The sequence below is a fragment of the Oncorhynchus nerka genome, unplaced genomic scaffold, assembly GCF_034236695.1.
Source record: "Oncorhynchus nerka isolate Pitt River unplaced genomic scaffold, Oner_Uvic_2.0 unplaced_scaffold_1038, whole genome shotgun sequence".
NCBI lineage: Eukaryota > Metazoa > Chordata > Actinopteri > Salmoniformes > Salmonidae > Oncorhynchus > Oncorhynchus nerka.
This window is the reverse complement of record NW_027040269.1, coordinates 51,666-67,118: the sequence shown is the minus strand read 5'-3', so window position 1 is coordinate 67,118 and position 15,453 is coordinate 51,666. Positions and strand designations below refer to the sequence as shown.

The window sequence follows — 15,453 nt, the reverse complement described above, 5'->3', positions numbered from 1 at the left end:
AAATAAAGGTGTTCTCAACTAGCCTACCTGGTTAAATAAAGGTGTTCTCAACTGGCCTACCTGGTTAAATAAAGGTGTTCTCAACTGGCCTACCTGGTTAAATAAAGGTGTTCTCAACTGGCCTACCTGGTTAAATAAAGGTGTTCTCAACTGGCCTACCTGGTTGAATAAAGGTGTTCTCAACTGGCCTCCCTGGTTAAATAAAGGTGTTCTCAACTGGCCTCCCTGGTTAAATAAAGGTGTTCTCAACTGGCCTACCTGGTTAAATAAAGGTGTTCTCAACTGGCCTCCCTGGTGAAATAAAGGTGTTCTCAACTGGCCTACCTGGTTGAATAAAGGTGTTCTCAACTAGCCTACCTGGTTAAATAAAGGTGTTCTCAACTGGCCTACCTGGTTAAATAAAGGTGTTCTCAACTAGCCTACCTGGTTAAATAAAGGTGTTCTCAACTGGCCTACCTGGTTAAATAAAGGTGTTCTCAACTGGCCTACCTGGTTAAATAAAGGTGTTCTCAACTGGCCTACCTGGTTAAATAAAGGTGTTCTCAACTGGCCTACCTGGTTAAATAAAGGTGTTCTCAACTGGCCTCCCTGGTTAAATAAAGGTGTTCTCAACTGGCCTCCCTGGTTAAATAAAGGTGTTCTCAACTGGCCTACCTGGTTAAATAAAGGTGTTCTCAACTGGCCTCCCTGGTTAAATAAAGGTGTTCTCAACTGGCCTCCCTGGTTAAATAAAGGTGTTCTCAACTGGCCTACCTGGTTAAAGGCCTACCTGGTTAAATAAAGGTGTTCTCAACTAGCCTACCTGGTTAAATAAAGGTGTTCTCAACTGGCCTCCCTGGTTAAATAAAGGTGTTCTCAACTGGCCTCCCTGGTTAAATAAAGGTGTTCTCAACTGGCCTACCTGGTTAAATAAAGGTGTTCTCAACTAGCCTACCTGGTTAAATAAAGGTGTTCTCAACTAGCCTACCTGGTTAAATAAAGGTGTTCTCAACTGGCCTACCTGGTTAAATAAAGGTGTTCTCAACTGGCCTACCTGGTTAAATAAAGGTGTTCTCAACTGGCCTACCTGGTTAAATAAAGGTGTTCTCAACTAGCCTACCTGGTTAAATAAAGGTGTTCTCAACTGGCCTACCTGGTTAAATAAAGGTGTTCTCTACTAGCCTACCTGGTTAAATAAAGGTGTTCTCAACTAGCCTACCTGGTTAAATAAAGGTGTTCTCAACTGGCCTACCTGGTTAAATAAAGGTGTTCTCAACTGGCCTACCTGGTTAAATAAAGGTGTTCTCAACTGGCCTACCTGGTTAAATAAAGGTGTTCTCAACTGGCCTACCTGGTTAAATAAAGGTGTTCTCAACTGGCCTACCTGGTTAAATAAAGGTGTTCTCAACTGGCCTACCTGGTTAAATAAAGGTGTTCTCAACTAGCCTACCTGGTTAAATAAAGGTGTTCTCAACTAGCCTACCTGGTTAAATAAAGGTGATCTCAACTAGCCTACCTGGTTAAATAAAGGTGTTCTCAACTGGCCTACCTGGTTAAATAAAGGTGTTCTCAACTAGCCTACCTGGTTAAATAAAGGTGTTCTCAACTAGCCTACCTGGTTAAATAAAGGTGTTCTCAACTAGCCTACCTGGTTAAATAAAGGTGTTCTCAACTAGCCTACCTGGTTAAATAAAGGTGTTCTCAACTAGCCTACCTGGTTAAATAAAGGTGTTCTCAACTGGCCTACCTGGTTAAATAAAGGTGTTCTCAACTAGCCTACCTGGTTAAATAAAGGTGTTCTCAACTGACCTACCTGGTTAAATAAAGGTGTTCTCAACTGACCTACCTGGTTAAATAAAGGTGTTCTCAACTAGCCTACCTGGTTAAATAAAGGTGTTCTCAACTAGCCTACCTGGTTAAATAAAGGTGTTCTCAACTAGCCTACCTGGTTAAATAAAGGTGTTCTCAACTGGCCTACCTGGTTAAATAAAGGTGTTCTCAACTGGCCTACCTGGTTAAATAAAGGTGTTCTCAACTGGCCTACCTGGTTAAATAAAGGTGTTCTCAACTGGCCTACCTGGTTAAATAAAGGTGTTCTCAACTGGCCTACCTGGTTAAATAAAGGTGTTCTCAACTGGCCTACCTGGTTAAATAAAGGTGTTCTCAACTAGCCTACCTGGTTAAATAAAGGTGTTCTCAACTAGCCTACCTGGTTAAATAAAGGTGTTCTCAACTAGCCTACCTGGTTAAATAAAGGTGTTCTCAACTAGCCTACCTGGTTAAATAAAGGTGTTCTCAACTGGCCTACCTGGTTAAATAAAGGTGTTCTCAACTAGCCTACCTGGTTAAATAAAGGTGTTCTCAACTGACCTACCTGGTTAAATAAAGGTGTTCTCAACTGACCTACCTGGTTAAATAAAGGTGTTCTCAACTAGCCTACCTGGTTAAATAAAGGTGTTCTCAACTGGCCTCCCTGGTTAAATAAAGGTGTTTGTCAACTGGCCTACCTGGTTAAATAAAGGTGTTCTCAACTGGCCTCCCTGGTTAAATAAAGGTGTTCTCAACTGGCCTACCTGGTTGAATAAAGGTGTTCTCAACTAGCCTACCTGGTTAAATAAAGGTGTTCTCAACTGGCCTACCTGGTTAAATAAAGGTGTTCTCAACTAGCCTACCTGGTTAAATAAAGGTGTTCTCAACTAGCCTACCTGGTTAAATAAAGGTGTTCTCAACTGGCCTACCTGTTTAAATAAAGGTGTTCTCAACTGGCCTACCTGGTTAAATAAAGGTGTTCTCAACTAGCCTACCTGGTTAAATAAAGGTGTTCTCAACTGGCCTACCTGGTTAAATAAAGGTGTTCTCAACTGGCCTCCTGGTTAAATAAAGGTGTTCTCAACTGGCCTCCTGGTTAAATAAAGGTGTTCTCAACTGGCCTACCTGGTTAAATAAAGGTGTTCTCAACTGGCCTCCCTGGTTAAATAAAGGTGTTCTCAACTGGCCTCCTGGTTAAATAAAGGTGTTCTCAACTGGCCTACCTGGTTAAATAAAGGTGTTCTCAACTAGCCTACCTGGTTAAATAAAGGTGTTCTCAACTGGCCTACCTGGTTAAATAAAGGTGTTCTCAACTGGCCTACCTGGTTAAATAAAGGTGTTCTCAACTGGCCTACCTGGTTAAATAAAGGTGTTCTCAACTAGCCTACCTGGTTAAATAAAGGTGTTCTCAACTAGCCTACCTGGTTAAATAAAGGTGTTCTCAACTGGCCTACCTGGTTAAATAAAGGTGTTCTCAACTGGCCTACCTGGTTAAATAAAGGTGTTCTCAACTAGCCTACCTGGTTAAATAAAGGTGTTCTCAACTGACCTACCTGGTTAAATAAAGGTGTTCTCAACTGGCCTACCTGGTTAAATAAAGGTGTTCTCAACTGGCCTACCTGGTTAAATAAAGGTGTTCTCAACTAGCCTACCTGGTTAAATAAAGGTGTTCTCAACTAGCCTACCTGGTTAAATAAAGGTGTTCTCAACTAGCCTACCTGGTTAAATAAAGGTGTTCTCAACTGGCCTACCTGGTTAAATAAAGGTGTTCTCTACTGGCCTACCTGGTTAAATAAAGGTGTTCTCAACTAGTCTACCTGGTTAAATAAAGGTGTTCTCAACTAGCCTACCTGGTTAAATAAAGGTGTTCTCAACTAGCCTACCTGGTTAAATAAAGGTGTTCTCAACTAGCCTACCTGGTTAAATAAAGGTGTTCTCAACTAGCCTACCTGGTTAAATAAAGGTGTTCTCAACTGACCTACCTGGTTAAATAAAGGTGTTCTCTACTAGCCTACCTGGTTAAATAAAGGTGTTCTCAACTAGCCTACCTGGTTAAATAAAGGTGTTCTCTACTAGCCTACCTGGTTAAATAAAGGTGTTCTCTACTAGCCTACCTGGTTAAATAAAGGTGTTCTCAACTAGCCTACCTGGTTAAATAAAGGTGTTCTCAACTGGCCTACCTGGTTAAATAAAGGTGTTCTCAACTGGCCTACCTGGTTAAATAAAGGTGTTCTCAACTAGCCTACCTGGTTAAATAAAGGTGTTCTCAACTAGCCTACCTGGTTAAATAAAGGTGTTCTCAACTAGCCTACCTGGTTAAATAAAGGTGTTCTCAACTAGCCTACCTGGTTAAATAAAGGTGTTCTCAACTAGCCTACCTGGTTAAATAAAGGTGTTCTCAACTGGCCTACCTGGTTAAATAAAGGTGTTCTCAACTAGCCTACCTGGTTAAATAAAGGTGTTCTCAACTGGCCTACCTGGTTAAATAAAGGTGTTCTCAACTAGCCTACCTGGTTAAATAAAGGTGTTCTCAACTAGCCTACCTGGTTAAATAAAGGTGTTCTCAACTGGCCTACCTGGTTAAATAAAGGTGTTCTCAACTGGCCTACCTGGTTAAATAAAGGTGTTCTCTACTGACCTACCTGGTTAAATAAAGGTGTTCTCAACTGGCCTACCTGGTTAAATAAAGGTGTTCTCAACTGGCCTACCTGGTTAAATAAAGGTGTTCTCAACTGGCCTACCTGGTTAAATAAAGGTGTTCTCAACTAGCCTACCTGGTTAAATAAAGGTGTTCTCTACTGACCTACCTGGTTAAATAAAGGTGTTCTCAACTAGCCTACCTGGTTAAATAAAGGTGTTCTCAACTAGCCTACCTGGTTAAATAAAGGTGTTCTCAACTAGCCTACCTGGTTAAATAAAGGTGTTCTCAACTAGCCTACCTGGTTAAATAAAGGTGTTCTCAACTAGCCTACCTGGTTAAATAAAGGTGTTCTCAACTAGCCTACCTGGTTAAATAAAGGTGAAATAAATAAAGAATATAAAAAATAACAAGGCCTGAACAAAGTGATACTGTAAATAAATGATTTCTTACAAGGCCTCTTCTGTTCCTTACTGAACAACCGTTGGTGATTGGCCAGCACTAAGGGGAGCCAATCACAGCCTGGATACATAGTGACATGCAGTGGCCAGAACTAAGGGGAACCAATCACAGCCTGGATACATAGTGACATGCAGTGGCCAGAACTAAGGGGAGCCAATCACAGCCTGGATACATAGTGACATGCAGTGGCCAGAACTAAGGGGAGCCAATCACAGCCTGGATACATAGTGACATGCATTGGCCAGAACTAAGGGGAGCCAATCACAGCCTGGATACATAGTGACATGCAGTGGCCAGAACTAAGGGGAGCCAATCACAGCCTGGATACATAGTGACATGCAGTGGCCAGAACTAAGGGGAGCCAATCACAGCCTGGATACATAGTGACATGCCAGGTACAGTGGCCAGAACTAAGGGGAACCAATCACAGCCTGGATACATAGTGACATGCAGTGGCCATAACTAAGGGGAGCCAATCACAGCCTGGATACATAGTGACATGCAGTGGCCAGAACTAAGGGGAGCCAATCACAGCCTGGATACATAGTGACATGCAGTGGCCAGAACTAAGGGGAACCAATCACAGCCTGGATACATAGTGACATACAGTGGCCAGAACTAAGGGGAACCAATCACAGCCTGGATACATAGTGACATGCAGTGGCCAGAACTAAGGGGAGCCAATCACAGCCTGGATACATAGTGACATGCAGTGGCCAGAACTAAGGGGAACCAATCACAGCCTGGATACATAGTGACATGCCAGGTACAGTGGCCAGAACTAAGGGGAGCCAATCACAGCCTGGATACATAGTGACATGCAGTGGCCAGAACTAAGGGGAGCCAATCACAGCCTGGATACATAGTGACATGCAGTGGCCAGAACTAAGGGGAGCCAATCACAGCCTGGATACATAGTGACATGCAGTGGCCAGAACTAAGGGGAGCCAATCACAGCCTGGATACATAGTGACATGCAGTGGCCAGAACTAAGGGGAACCAATCACAGCCTGGATACATAGTGACATGCAGTGGCCAGAACTAAGGGGAGCCAATCACAGCCTGGATACATTGACAGCCAACAATAAGACTAAGGCCATGATTCAAACCAACACAGTGTGATGCTCATTTATGTGCATGTGTTTGAATCCTGGCCAAAGACACATCTTCCTTTGGACTCAGGGATGAGAGATCAGAGCCTTACGTTTTCATAGAGGGCTTGTAGAGTCTCCAGATCCACCACAGTATTGTCCAGGTTCAGGATGGCTGGAAGGGACAGAACACAGTTAGTGGTTATTGAGGATGGCTGGAAGGGACAGAACACAGTTAGTGGTTATTGAGGATGGCTGGAAGGGACAGAACACAGTTAGTGGTTATTGAGGATGGCTGGAAGGGAGAGAACACAGTTAGTGGTTATTGAGGATGGCTGGAAGGGAGAGAACACAGTTAGTGGTTATTGAGGATGGCTGGAAGGGACAGAACACAGTTAGTGGTTATTGAGGATGGCTGGAAGGGAGAGAACACAGTTAGTGGTTATTAAGGCTAACTGGAAGGGACAGAACACAGTTAGTGGTTATTAAGGATGGCTGGAAGGGACAGAACACAGTTAGTGGTTATTGAGGATGGCTGGAAGGGACAGAACACAGTTAGTGGTTATTGAGGATGGCTGGAAGGGACAGAACACAGTTAGTGGTTATTGAGGATGGCTGGAAGGGACAGAACACAGTTAGTGGTTATTAAGGATGGCTGGAAGGGACAGAACACAGTTAGTGGTTATTGAGGATGGCTGGAAGGGAGAGAACACAGTTAGTGGTTATTGAGGATGGCTGGAATGGCTGGAAGAGAGAACACAGTTAGTGGTTATTGAGGATGGCTGGAAGGGACAGAACACAGTTAGTGGTTATGGCTGGAAGGGACAGAACACAGGATGAGGATGGCTGGAAGGGAGAGAACACAGTTAGTGGTTATTGAGGATGGCTGGAAGGGAGAGAACACAGTTAGTGGTTATTGAGGATGGCTGGAAGGGAGAGAACACAGTTAGTGGTTATTAAGGATGGCTGGAAGGGACAGAACACAGTTAGTGGTTATTAAGGCTAACTGGAAGGGACAGAACACAGTTAGTGGTTATTAAGGCTAACTGGAAGGGACAGAACACAGTTAGTGGTTATTAAGGATGGCTGGAAGGGACAGAACACAGTTAGTGGTTATTGAGGATGGCTGGAAGGGAGAGAACACAGTTAGTGGTTATTGAGGATGGCTGGAAGGGACAGAACACAGTTAGTGGTTATTGAGGATGGCTGGAAGGGACAGAACACAGTTAGTGGTTATTGAGGATGGCTGGAAGGGAGAGAACACAGTTAGTGGTTATTAAGGCTAACTGGAAGGGACAGAACACAGTTAGTGGTTATTAAGGATGGCTGGAAGGGACAGAACACAGTTAGTGGTTATTGAGGATGGCTGGAAGGGACAGAACACAGTTAGTGGTTATTGAGGATGGCTGGAAGGGACAGAACACAGTTAGTGGTTATTAATGAATGGCTGGAAAGAATGGCTGGAAGGGACAGAACACAGTTAGTGGTTATTGAGGATGGCTGGAAGGGAGAGAACACAGTTAGTGGTTATTAAGGATGGCTGGAAGGGACAGAACACAGTTAGTGGTTATTGAGGATGGCTGGAAGGGAGAGAACACAGTTAGTGGTTATTAAGGATGGCTGGAAGGGAGAGAACACAGTTAGTGGTTAATAAGTATGGCTGGAAGGGACAGAACACAGTTAGTGGTTATTGAGGATGGCTGGAAGGGAGAGAACACAGTTAGTGGTTATTAAGAATGGCTGGAAGGGACAGAACACAGTTAGTGGTTATTAAGGATGGCTGGAAGGGAGAGAACACAGTTAGTGGTTATTAAGGATGGCTGGAAGGGAGAGAACACAGTTAGTGGTTATTAAGGATGGCTGGAAGGGACAGAACACAGTTAGTGGTTATTGAGGATGGCTGGAAGGGACAGAACACAGTTAGTGGTTATTGAGGATGGCTGGAAGGGACAGGAGACAGTGGCTATTGAGGATGGCTGGAAGGGACAGAACACAGTTAGTGGTTATTGAGGATGGCTCAAAGGGACAGGAGACAGTGGTTATTGAGGATGGCTGGAAGGGAGAGAACACAGTTAGTGGTTATTAAGGATGGCTGGAAGGGACAGAAGAGAGAAGACAGTGGCTATTGAGTATGGCTCAAAGGGACAGGAGACAGTGGTTATTGAGTATGGCTCAAAGGGACAGGAGACAGTGGCTATTGAGGATGGCTCAAAGGGACAGGAGACAGTGGCTATTGAGGATGGCTCAAAGGGACAGGAGACAGTGGCTATTGAGTATGGCTCAAAGGGACAGGAGACAGTGGCTATTGAGTATGGCTCAAAGGGACAGGAGACAGTGGCTATTGAGTATGGCTCAAAGGGACAGGAGACAGTGGCTATTGAGTATGGCTCAAAGGGACAGGAGACAGTGGCTATTGAGTATGGCTCAAAGGACAGGAGACAGTGGCTATTGAGTATGGCTCAAAGGGACAGGAGACAGTGGCTATTGAGTATGGCTCAAAGGGACAGGAGACAGTGGCTATTGAGGATGGCTCAAAGGGACAGGAGACAGTGGCTGAGGATGGCTCAAAGGGACAGGAGACAGTGGCTATTGAGGATGGCTCAAAGGGACAGGAGACAGTGGCTATTGAGGATGGCTCAAAGGGACAGGAGACAGTGGCTATTGAGGATGGCTCAAAGGGACAGGAGACAGTGGCTATTGAGGATGGCTCAAAGGGACAGGAGACAGTGGCTATTGAGTATGGCTCAAAGGGACAGGAGACAGTGGTTATTGAGTATGGCTCAAAGGGACAGGAGACAGTGGCTATTGAGGATGGCTCAAAGGGACAGGAGACAGTGGCTAAGGATGGCTCAAAGGGACAGACAGTGGCTATTGAGGATGGCTCAAAGGGACAGGAGACAGTGGCTATTGAGGATGGCTCAAAGGGACAGGAGACAGTGGCTATTGAGGATGGCTCAAAGGGACAGGAGACAGTGGTTATTGAGTATGGCTGGAAGGGACAGAAGAGAGAAGACAGTGGCTATTGAGGATGGCTCAAAGGGACAGGAGACAGTGGCTATTGAGGATGGCTCAAAGGGACAGGAGACAGTGGCTATTGAGGATGGCTCAAAGGGACAGGAGACAGTGGTTATTGAGTATGGCTGGAAGGGACAGAAGAGAGAAGACAGTGGCTATTGAGTATGGCTCAAAGGGACAGGAGACAGTGGTTATTGAGTATGGCTCAAAGGGACAGGAGACAGTGGCTATTGAGGATGGCTCAAAGGGACAGGAGACAGTGAGTCGTTTATATTTATATATACACACACACAGTTGAAGTGGGAAGTTTACATACATTTAGGTTGGAGTGATTAAAACTTAATTTATTTTTCAAACACGCCTCAAATTTCTTGTTAACAAACTATAGTTTTAGCAAGTCGGTTAGGACATCTACTGGACATGATACAAGTCATTTTTCCAACAATTGTTTACAGACAGATTATTTAACTGTAAAAAAGCTCGGAAAATTCCAGAAAATGTCATGGCTTTAAAAGCTTCTAATAGGCTTATTGGCATCATTTGAGTCAATTGTAGATGTGCCTGTGGATGTATTTCAAGGTCTACCTTCAAACTCAGGGCCTCTGCTTGACAACATGGGAAAATCAAAAGAAATTAGTCAAGACCTCAGAAAAAAAATTGTAGTACTCCACAAGTCTGATTCATCCTTGGGAGCAATTTCTAAATGCCTGAAGGTACCACGTTCATCTGCACAAACAATATTACGCAAGTATAAACACCACGGGACCATGCAGCCATTATACCGCTCAGGAAGGAGACGCGTTCTGTCATACCGCTCAGGAAGGAGACGCGTTCTGTCTCCTAGAGATACACTTACTTTGGTGCGAAAAGTGCAAATCAATCCGAGAACAACAGCAAAGGACCTTGTGAAGATGGAGGAAACAGGTACCAAAGTATCTATATCCACATAACCTGAAAGGCCACGCTGCAAGGAAGAGGCCACTGCTCCAAAACCAACATAAAAAAGCCAGACTACGATTTGCAACTGCACATGGGGACAAAGATCGTCATTTTCTGGAGAAATGTCCTCTGGGCTGAAGAAACAAAAATAGAACCGTTTGGCCATAATGACCATCATTATATTAGGAGGAAAAATAGAGAGGTTTGCAAGCCGAAGAACACCATCCCAACAGTGAAGCATGGGGGTGGCAGCATCATGTTGTGGGGGTGCTTTGCTGCATGAGGGACTGGTGCACTTCAACAAAATAGATGGCATCATGAGCTAGGAAAATTATGTGGATATATTGAAGCAACATCTCAAGACATCAGTCAGGAAGTTTAAGCTTGGTCCCAAATGGACAATGACCCCAAGCATACTTCCAAAGTTGTGGCAAAATGGCTTAAGGACAACAATGTCAAGTTATTGGAGTGGCCATCACAAAGCCCTGAACTCAATCCTATAGAATATTTGTGGGCAGAACTGGAAAAGCGTGTGCGAGCAAGGAGGCCTACAAACCTGACTCAGTTATACCAGCTCTGTCAGGGGGAATGGGCCAAAATTCACCCAATTTATTGTGGGAAGCTTGTGGAAGGCTACTTGAAACGTTTGACCCAAGTTAAACCATTTAAAAAGGCAATGCTACCAAATACTAATTGAGTGTATATAAACTTCTGAACCACTGGGAACGTGATGAAATAAATCACTCTCTACTATTATGAAAAACTGAGTTTGAACTTCCAACTTCAACTGTGTGTGTGTGTGTGTGTGTGTGTATATACACACACATATATACATACACACACACACGTGTTTATAGACATACGCTGAGGGTACAAAACCTTAGGAACACTTTCCTAATATTGAGTTGCACCCCCTCAGAACAGCCTAGATTTGTCGGGTCATGGACTCTACAAGGTTTTGAAAGCGTTCCACAGGGATGCTGGCCCATGTTGACTCCAATGCTTCCAACAGTTGTGTCAAGTTGGCTGGATGTCCTTTGGGTGGTGGACCATTCTTGATACACACAGGAAACGGTGGAGATTGAAAAACCCAGCAACGTTGCAGTTCTTGAAACACTCAAACCGATGCACCTGGAAACCACAACCATACCCCGTTCAAAGGCACTTAAATCTTTGTCTTGCCCATTTACCCTCTGACCCCTGGTCATAAGGTTAAAGACTGAAGGCTGGTGGGGGTTGATAATGGGGGGGGGGGGGGGGGGGGGGACACTGACGCCCTCGTCTGACGGGAGAGATGGGGTCAAAACAAGTGTTGGCGCCAACAAGACTTAAACCCTCCTGTATATCTCTGCAAGGCCGAGACGCCAACAAGACTTAAACCCTCCTGTATATCTCTGCAAGGCCGAGACGCCAACAAGACTTAAACCCTCCTGTATATCTCTGCAAGGCCGAGACGCAGTCACGCCAACAAGACTTAAACCCTCCTGCATATCTCTGCAAGGCCGAGACGCAAGACGCCAACAAGACTTAAACCCTCCTGCATATCTCTGCAAGGCCCGAGACGCAGTGACGCAAGACGCCAACAAGACTTAAACCCTCCTGCATATCTCTGCAAGACAGACGCAGTGACGCCAACAAGACTCAAACCCTCCTGCATATCTCTGCAAGACAGACGCAGTGACGCCAACAAGACTCAAACCCTCCTGTACATCTCTGCAAGGCCGAGACGCCAACAAGACTTAAACCCTCCTGCATATCTCTGCAAGGCCGAGACGCCAACAAGACTTAAACCCTCCTGCATATCTCTGCAAGGCCGAGACGCCAACAAGACTTAAACCCTCCTGCATATCTCTGCAAGGCCGAGACGCAGTGGCGCAAGACGCCAACAAGACGCCAGAGCATCGAGATCAGGTGCAGGCTGGGAGCTGACACCCTGAGAGCTGTGAGAACTTGGAGAGAGGGGGGAGGAAAGTGCAAGCTGGGAGCTGACACCCTGAGAGCTGTGAGAACTTGGAGAGAGGGGGGAGGAAAGTGCAAGCTGGGAGCTGACACCCTGAGAGCTGTGAGAACTTGGAGAGAGGGGGGAGGAAAGTGCAAGCTGGGAGCTGACACCCTGAGAGCTGTGAGAACTTGGAGAGAGGGGGGAGGAAAGAAGTCGGTACCACAGACACCAAATAAGCTCATTCCTGACAGGCCTGGACACAGGGGAGCACGGCTCTGCTCATAATGCAGCAGCTGGATTAATCCTCCACGACCTTGAAACGGGGTCAAATCCACCGTGTGCAAAGCTCCCAGCTTTAGAGCAGAGCTGAGCATTTCTTTTCCTATTCCCACAGAGTTCAGTACCACCCACAGGCGTATAAAAAGGTCCCCAGCCCCCCAAGCCTGACACCACTAAGACGCTTAATGGGGGTGTGATGAGGCTGGGGGGAGAGTATTAACTACATTTGGCTGTATGGCAAAAAAAAAAAAATCGCTCCTCCACATCGGGAATCGCTGTCAAGGAGAGACTGGCTGTCTGCTAACTAGAACCTCTGACACCAATTCAGCTCAACCGCCTTTTTACGGAGGGGAAATTATCAGGCCAATTTACCAAACATCCTTTTGAAGGAAAAACTATTATCTTAATATATACTGTAAGTGTCTCCGACCACCAACAATAATAAAACTCCAACAAGGTACAAAAGATCCTCTTCATTAGATCGATGTAGACTTTGTTTTCTACTGGCCTACCTGGTTAAATAAAGGTGTTCTCAACTGGCATACCTGGGTAAATAAAGGTGTTCTCAACTGGCCTACCTGGTTAAATAAAGGTGTTCTCAACTGGCCTACCTGGTTAAATAAAGGTGTTCTCAACTGGCCTACCTGGTTAAATAAAAGGTGTTCTCAACTGGCCTACCTGGTTAAATAAAAGGTGTTCTCAACTGGCCTACCTGGTTAAATAAAGGTGTTCTCAACTGGCCTACCTGGTTAAATAAAGGTGAAATAAAACATTTAAAATGTAGACGAAATATAGTTTTATTAACAAAATGCTGTTAACTGTCCAGTCAGTGTCTACTTGACCTATCCTCAGCTCTCTGAACAGCAGTAGTCTCTAGTCAGTGTCTACTTGACCTACCCTCCCTGAACAGCAGTAGTCTCTAGTCAGTGTCTACTTGACCTATCCTCAGCCCTCTGAACAGCAGTAGTCTCTAGTCAGTGTCTACTTGACCTATCCTCAGCCCTCTGAACAGCAGTAGTCTCTAGTCAGTGTCTACTTGAACAATCCTCAGCCCTCACTGAACAGCAGTAGTCTCTAGTCAGTGTCTACTTGACCTATCCTCAGCCCTCTGAACAGCAGAAGTCTCTTAAATAAAGGTGTCTACAACTGACCTATCCTCAGCCCTCTGAACAGCAGTAGTCTCTAGTCAGTGTCTCAACTTGACCTATCCTCAGCCCTCTCTGAACAGCAGTAGTCTCTAGTCAGTGTCTACTTGACCTATCCTCAGCCCTCTCTGAACAGCAGTAGTCTCTAGTCAGTGTCTACTTGACCTATCCTCAGCCCTCTGAACAGCAGTAGTCTCTACTTGACCTATCTCCAGCCCTCTGAACAGCAGTAGTCTCTAGTCAGTGTCTACATGACCTATCCTCAGCCCTCTGAACAGCAGTAGGCTCTAGTCAGTGTCTACTTGACCTATCCTCAGCCCTCTGGTTAAATAAAGAACAGCCTAGTAAATAGTAGTCTCTAGTCTCTAGTCAGTGTCTACTTGACCTATCCTCAGCCCTCTCTGAACAGCAGTAGTCTCTAGTCAGTGTCTACTTGACCTATCTTCAGCCCTCTGAACAGCAGTAGTCTCTAGTCAGTGTCTACTTGACCTATCCTCAGCCCTCTGAACAGCAGTAGTCTCTAGTCAGTGTCTACTTGACCTATCCTCAGCCCTCTGAACAGCAGTAGTCTCTAGTCAGTGTCTACATGACCTATCCTCAGCCCTCTGAACAGCAGTAGTCTCTAGTCAGTGTCTACTTGACCTATCCTCAGCCCTCTGAACAGCAGTAGTCTCTACTTGACCTATCTCCAGCCCTCTGAACAGCAGTAGTCTCTAGTCAGTGTCTACATGACCTATCCTCAGCCCTCTGAACAGCAGTAGGCTCTAGTCAGTGTCTACTTGACCTATCCTCAGCCCTCTGAACAGCAGTAGTCTCTAGTCAGTGTCTACTTGACCTATCTTCAGCCCTCTGAACAGCAGTAGTCTCTAGTCAGTGTCTACATGACCTATCCTAAGCCCTCTCTGAACAGCAGTAGTCTCTAGTCAGTGTCTACTTGACCTATCCTCAGCCCTCTCTGAACAGCAGTAGTCTCTAGTCAGTGTCTACTTGACCTATCCTCAGCCCTCTGAACAGCAGTAGTGTCTACTTGACCTATCCCCAGCCCTCTGGACAGCAGTGGTCTCTAGTCAGTGTCTACTTGACCTATCCTCAGCCCTCTGAACAGCAGTAGTCTATAGTCAGTGTCTACATGACCTATCCTCAGCCCTCTCTGAACAGCAGTAGTCTCTAGTCAGTGTCTACATGACCTATCCTCAGCCCTCTGAAAAGCAGTTGTCTCTAGTCAGTGTCAACTTGACCTATCCTCAGCCCTCTGAAAAGCAGTAGTCTCTAGTCAGTGTCTACTTGACCTATCCTCAGCACTCTCTGAACAGCAGCAGTCTCTAGTCAGTGTCTACTTTACCTATCCTCAGCCCTCTGAACAGCAGTAGTGTCTACTTGACCTATCCTCAGCCCTCTGAACAGCAGTAGTGTCTACTTGACCTATCCTCAGCCCTCTGAACAGCAGTAGTGTCTACTTGACCTATCCTCAGCCCTCTGAACAGCAGTAGTCTCTAGTCAGTGTCTACTTGACCTATCCTCAGCCCTCTCTGAACAGCAGTAGTCTCTAGTCAGTGTCTACATGACCTATCCTCAGCCCTCTCTGAACAGCAGTAGTCTCTACTTGACCTATCTCCAGCCCTCTGAACAGCAGTAGTCTCTAGTCAGTGTCTACATGACCTATCCTCAGCCCTCTGAACAGCAGTAGTCTCTAGTCAGTGTCTACTTGACCTATCTTCAGCCCTCTGAACAGCAGTAGTCTCTAGTCAGTGTCTACATGACCTATCCTCAGCCCTCTCTGAACAGCAGTAGTCTCTAGTCAGTGTCTACTTGACCTATCCTCAGCCCTCTGAACAGCAGTAGTGTCTACTTGACCTATCCTCAGCCCTCTGAACAGCAGTAGTGTCTACTTGACCTATCCTCAGCCCTCTGAACAGCAGTAGTGTCTACTTGACCCATCCTCAGCCCTCTGAACAGCAGTAGTGTCTACTTGACCTATCCTCAGCCCTCTGAACAGCAGTAGTCTCTAGTCAGTGTCTACTTGACCTATCCTCAGCCCTCTGAACAGCAGTAGTCTCTATTCAGTGTCTACTTGACCTATCCTCAGCCCTCTGAACAGCAGTAGTCTCTAGTCAGTGTCTACTTGACCTATCCTCAGCCCTCTGAACAGCAGTA

The 15,453-nt window shown here is 45.5% G+C and overlaps 1 protein-coding gene across 1 annotated transcript in view; it reads right to left on the bottom strand.

The window, feature by feature from the left end:
- The window catches only part of LOC135570202 (formin-2-like), an 80,858-nt gene extending 74,709 nt beyond the window's left edge, over window positions 1-6,149 (bottom strand). The window contains exon 1 of the mRNA XM_065016314.1: window positions 6,093-6,149. The gene's annotated coding sequence lies outside the window, so the exon portion shown is untranslated. The remainder of the gene's footprint in view (window positions 1-6,092) is intronic.
- Between the last annotated feature and the right edge of the window lie 9,304 nt (window positions 6,150-15,453).